The sequence below is a fragment of the Adiantum capillus-veneris genome, chromosome 1, assembly GCF_014529385.1.
Source record: "Adiantum capillus-veneris isolate H3 chromosome 1, ASM1452938v2, whole genome shotgun sequence".
In the NCBI taxonomy this organism is placed as follows: Eukaryota; Viridiplantae; Streptophyta; class Polypodiopsida; order Polypodiales; family Pteridaceae; genus Adiantum; species Adiantum capillus-veneris.
This window is the reverse complement of record NC_140931.1, coordinates 68,370,215-68,376,620: the sequence shown is the minus strand read 5'-3', so window position 1 is coordinate 68,376,620 and position 6,406 is coordinate 68,370,215.

Genomic DNA, 6,406 nt, shown 5'->3' with positions numbered 1-6,406 from the left:
TTGTGTTGAGGGTGTTTGAGAAGGCATTGAGTCGCTTCTTCCCCCACTTCTAGAAGCTCTTTTTGATGGTCCTTCATCAACATTCTCATGCCTACACTTCTCTTCTACAATCACCTCATTTTGTTGGCATTTTGTAATGTAGGCATGCACTGACAATGAGTCCACTGGATCATTCCATCCTGTTTCTAGACATATGCAATCACCTGCTTCATGTAGAATCTCTTTTGTAAGCTTTCCCTTTTTAGCTCTCATTCGGACCAGTGAGTAGCAAATCATTCAAATACACAAAAACAATAAGATATACATCATCCACATGTTTTACATAAAAAGTGCGACCATTTTGAGCATTTCAAAATCCATGTGTAGTCAAATGATTATGTATCTTCTCATACCAAGCATGAGAAGATCACTTTAATTCATACAATGCTTTCCTACATCTTGTGCACATTCTTTTCTCGCTATGTTTTGAAAAAAACACAAGGTTGCATTACATATATTTCCTCATTGTTTGCAGATGTGGATTTGGATACCCCTTCTAGCTCAATTATATTTGTAACAACCAGAATGTGTAAAGATATTATTCTTATAGAGCCTCCTATCTCTATATAATTGTACTTCTCTCTTATTTTGTAAGGTGCTATCCATGGTAATTGGGCTTAAAGACATTTTTTAGAAGCCCTAGGTATAAAGGTTAAAAGTAAATGAGAAACACAGTCACTACAAGAGGTTATGTGCACTTTGTCATGACAAGGGCAAGGCCACGGAGTCACAGACTATGGCCAGGGGCCAGGCTAGGCAATGTGGAAAAGGGATACGTCTAGGGCAAGAGGCTAGGAGCCGGCCTTTATAATGGGAGGTTGGGAGGAGGATCTCAAGGTCTAGCTACACTAGGTCTTACACTGGTATCAAGAGCCAATCACTTCTTTGGGGGCAAAAGGTGTGGTGCTTCTTTACTAAGCCTCTTGCATGCTGCATGCCGTGAAGCTTCTCTTTTGCCAAGTGGGGAAGGACACAGAAGTTTCAGAGCGTGTTCAAAGCCTCTTGAGGCAAGGAGGGATGTGCAGTCCACCTCACGCAAAGAACATGCAGTCGGGCTTGGATTGTGCGCGTAGGACGGGCCAGCAAAACCCTCACAGGCACCAACTTTGTCGAGCCACAGAGCGCTCTCTCTCTCTCTCTCTCTCTCTCTCTCTCTCTCTCTCTCTCTCTCTCTCTCTCTCTCTCTCTCTCTCTCTCTCTCTCTCTCTCTCTCTCTCTCTCTCTCTCTCTCTCTCTCTCTCTCTCTCTCTCTCTCTCTCTCTCTCTCTCTCTCTCTCTCTCTCTCTCTCGTAGTCGGGGCCGTGGCTGCCATCGCCACTGCTTGGAAAAATTGGGACTCGCCATATTAGGCCGCCCAAAAACATTAGGAAAAACCTAAAATAACTCTTGGTGCAAGTGCCCACGGTGGTCGCAGCCTTCGACGGCTACCATCGGCAAAGGGCCGGGCCATTAGCAGTCGACAATTCCATACGTATAGCAATCAGCAGTCAACAATTCCCTGTGTAGTTTGACAATTTTGAATTTGATCTATTGGTGGCAGTGTCCATAGAGCCGATTGCAGTAAATAAATCACCATTTGCAATTGAATCAACTACGACGTGTCCCAACAAGGTACGTGTACAGGTGGATTTACGAGGTGATTAAAGCTTTTGATGGCCAACGTAATTAGCATTGCTAATTACCGTTTGTGGTGCATACTACGGCTACGCGATTCTTTTTTGAATCAAGGTATTCTTCTTTCTCTTTCATACACTGCACGGTGTTGCCATGGATTCAGATATCAATATGACATGTGATTTCGAGAATCATACACCTCTGTTTTGGGATGAAATTCTTTGTGGCATCCCAAGAATCAGTATTTAGTTTTTTGAAGTTCTCGACATGTGTTGAGCCGGTCCCTAGAAAATTTTGTAGCAGGACGTTACTTTGTTGGCTGCAAGCTTGGGTTTCATCTTTATGTTGAGGATCCACTTATAAAAAATTACCTTTTTGATTTGAGTGATTTTGGATATAATTACGGTTATTCCCCTCCAATTTCCTGAAGATACTATAGTGACAAGAAAGGCCATCCATTTGTTTCTTCAGTTTAAAAAACCCTACACAATTGCTGCTTAGGCGCACAATATAAAGAGTACCCATTGCATTTTCATTGGACATTGGAAAATTCTTTTATATATGTCTCTAAACGTTAATAACACTACTAGTCTACAATAGTGGAGCTTGTTTCATTAACATCGATTCAACAGAAATAGCTCTGTAATGGAATTTGTTTCCTTGGTCCTGGTTCAAGGAGGTGGTTGAGGCAATCAGATACAGTAACCTCGATGCGGTATTATTCTGCACAGTGTTTTCTCTACCACTTCTTATGATGAAATTGATTCCCTCTAGACCAACCAGTATCTGTGGGGCTTTGCGGTATACAGCTGATTGGATTTTTTCCTTTGTTGAGATACTTTTATAGAGAAAATCTGATTTCTTTCTGGCAATCCTCAGTGCGAGGCCATATATTTAGTGTATTGTCAGTGTCTTTAACAAACTTGAGCTAATTAAGTCAGTTGAGTTCTACATTGTTGCTAGTTTCCATTGAGGTCAAAATTTGGAGCTTTTCAACTTGAGTGGGTGCTTTTCCCTTCTGCATAATCTCTTTTCTCCATACTCGCATTCGTAACATGGTCTAAGCAAGTCTTAGAGAGAGATCCAAACACAACAACACAACAAGCCAATTAGTCGCAAATATCCTTAGGCCTGATCACTTGTTTGTTGTTTGCATATAACAGACTCAGCAAGTCTTGGAGAGAGATCCAAACACAATAGCACAACAAGCCAATTAGTTGCAAAAATCCTTAGGTTTGATCACTTGTCTGTTGTTTGCATTTAGTAGACTCGGGAGTCTATTGCGTTTGTCTTCATTACAAGGAGGTTTGTCTACTTAAACGAGAATAAGTTGATTTGTTCCAAAATTAGTGTGGGAGGCCCATGATTGCATTACAAGTTTTTGACTTTTTCACTAGTTGAGAGAAAGGGCACTTTTTCCACCGTTATCGAAACAAGTTGTCTATTTTTTGCAAGAGAAACACGCGCCCTTTAACATGCAAAAGTTTGACTTTTCCAACCCTTTTTTGGAACAATCACGATGCCGTGACGGCTCCTTAGGTGATAAATTTGATTTTTGCACGAGATTTAAGTTCTCTCAGGCATGAAAAAAACACATCCCGAGGTGCGAAAAACAATTTTCTCACTCGTCAAGTTTGAATCTCATTTCTTTCAGCGATGGGAAAAAGTCCGAAACTTGTATTGTGATGCTCTCATTTTATTTCACCTCCATGTGAACTTCAAAGAATGGCAAACAGTAGCTTCAGTGAATAAAGCTACATTGATGAGCAGTCCTTTGCCTTGGTGATGGATTTGTGTAAAGCTTGTTATTTAGTGCTTAGAGTAAGACATGCACAAGCTGTATGATTTGGGTGTTCCAAGTGAGATTACCAAGGTGGTGATATTTGATACTAGGCTGCATTGAGAAGTGGTAGAGTATGTAGAGTCCTACAAATACTTGGAAGTTATTTTTTACAAGTCCCTGTTTCTTTTTTAGAGGAACCTAATTTTGGATTGACATGAGGGTATGCAACCCTCACAAGATTCTATAGATTTGGGGACCTAGTCTGGACCATCACGATTTGTCTAGCCAAAGGTATGATGGATGGAGAGCCATGGAGAGACTCCTAGTTAGTCTTGACAATCGTGATTAGTCTGACCAAAGATATGATGCATGGATATCCATGGAGAGACTCCTAGTTAGTATGGTCTCCAAGATTATCCGATGTAAGGTCACAAAGTACCACATGAGGTTGTCCCCAAAGAGTTAGTCTAACAGAAAAGCTTTGGCCTCTCAACCTATGAATTGTGGGCTCAAATCCCCCATTGGGTCACCTCTAGAGGGGCACCTTGTGCTCACTTGGTGTCCGCGTTGCTAGGGCTCTTGCCCTTGGACACTCAAATCATCCTTCTCCTCGAGTGGATCACCCAAGGAGGAGGTTTCTAGTTGCTTTCTATGAGTTCTCTCCGTCATCACGAGCACGTGGTGCATCAAGTAGGTGGCCGTGGTGGTGATGCCTACGCGTGGCCCTTGCTCGATGGTACACGGTCCTTGCCCAACTATGTTTCATGGTTAATATTTGGAAGTGATAAACACCTCCCCTGAGGGTCCTTTGGTGCGTCAAAAAAGAAAAGTGCCACATAAGGTCGTGAGCGTAGGATGGGAATTAGCTACAAATTTTAAGGACCTAATTTAGATTAAGGGACCTAGTTTTGAACAATCGTTATCCATATGGTTGAATGCATAATAATTCAAGAGCCATGGAGAGACTGCTAGTAACTGTGGTATGTAAGATGAGCTAAAGTAACAATGTAGTGTCACATGAGGTCACTAGAGAAGGATTTGGAGCTAAACAAGTATCTGAGGCACTTACAAGAGCATGATCCTTACATACAGGGCTTATGACAGCTTCCAAAGCATTCTCATACTAGATGGGCCCTCAAGTAATCTCAACAGCTGGCCATTAGGGAGACTTTGATAGAGAATGATTAGGAGCTACACAAATTATCATTGAGAGTCAAGACATGTACTAGGTCAGTAACTTACATATACGGGTGGGAACTTGCAAGACATCAGTATGTTAGATTTTTCCTTGAGTTGAGTCTAATTCGAGGAGGCACCAGTTCTTGCACTTACTTGATGCCATTATCCCTCTCACAGATTATGTCACCGATATAATTACCATGGCTATACCTAGCAGGCCATTGTTGAGAGGCATAGAATGGCTCATACAAGGTTCATCACAGAGGATGAGATTGATTCCATGATGAGTTATCCCTAGAGTGTTGGGCGTATATACAAAGCATGAGGGAGAAAAGACTTTTAGTGGGGGGGGGGGGGGGGGGGGGGGGGATGCCCCAGTGGTCCTAAGCTTGTTCACACACATCAATACCATATACAAGGATAAAACAAGCCAAGATGTATAGTGCCACTCAAGTGGAGAAATATCCTCTTAGCTACTTGCCAATGCTTAGAACCCGAGCCATGCATAAATTTTGCTCACTTGTGAGACTGCAAACTAAATATCTAGTCTTATAATAACAGTTTGGAATGTTGTGTTGATTCCTTGATATAGAGTTTCATGGTTCTAACCCTCATCTGCATCAAAGTACCGAACAAGGAAGGACGTTGACAAAGGCACACATCCATTATAGTGATTTGCAACTCAATTCTTAACTTATATGCTGCAGATAGCACATGGGATGATTCAAGTGTTGGATGTGGACTAGCCCACGAGCCTTCATAGAGCGAGGTAAAGGATTTGCAGAGCAAAATAATATTTTTCAGACCTAGTACAAGCTACTAGGGAACATACTCCGCAAAGGTTGTTTGGATCTAGAAAGGACTCCATATTAGAAGTTGAGGCTGAAAGTGACTCCCATTGCTTGAGCTTGAGTGAATTGGGGCAAGAGTCTCCACTCCTTTTCATGCAAACATGCTGAACTTCTTGTGTAGGGATTGAATGTTAGACTCTTGGCTAATCTTGATGAAGCCCTTTGAAGGATGGTGCAACACTTACTCGCATGGGTTTCACCTTTAGGTTGAGATACTTTTATAGAGCAAATCTGATTTCTTTCTGGCAATGCTCATTGCAAGGCCAGATATTTAGTGTATTGTCAGTGTCTTGAGTGACCATATCAAACAAACTTTAGCTAATTAAGTCAGTTGAGCTCTACGTTGCTGCTAGTTGCCATTGAGGTCAGAATCTGGAGATTTTGAACTCGAATGGGTGCTTTTCCCTTTTGCATAATCTCTTTTCTGCATACTCGCATTCGTAACATGGTCTAAGAAAGTATTGGAGAGAGATCCAAACACAACAACACAACAAGCCAAATAGTCCCAAAAATCCTTAGGCCTGATCACTTGTCTCTTGTTTGCATATAAGACACTCAGGACTCTATTGGTTTTTTCTTCATTACAAGGAGGTTTGTCTACTTAAAGGTACATAAGTTGATTTGTTCCAAAATTAGTGTGGGAGGCCCATGATTGCATTACAAGTTTCTGACTTTTTCACTAGTTGAGAAAAAGGGCACTTTTTCCATCGTTATCGAAACAAGTTGTCTATTTTTGCCAAGACAAAAACGTGCCCTTTAACATGCAAAAGTTTGACTTTTCCAACCATCAATGAGAATAGCTATTGTAACATTTAATGGCCTAGTAACTTGTATGTAGCGGAAAATAGCATGAACAAAGTGAGGATGTCATTAGAATAGATTCTTGATGAGACTTACAAGAGTCCTTGGGTGGAGAGAGCAACAAAAAGTATAACACCTA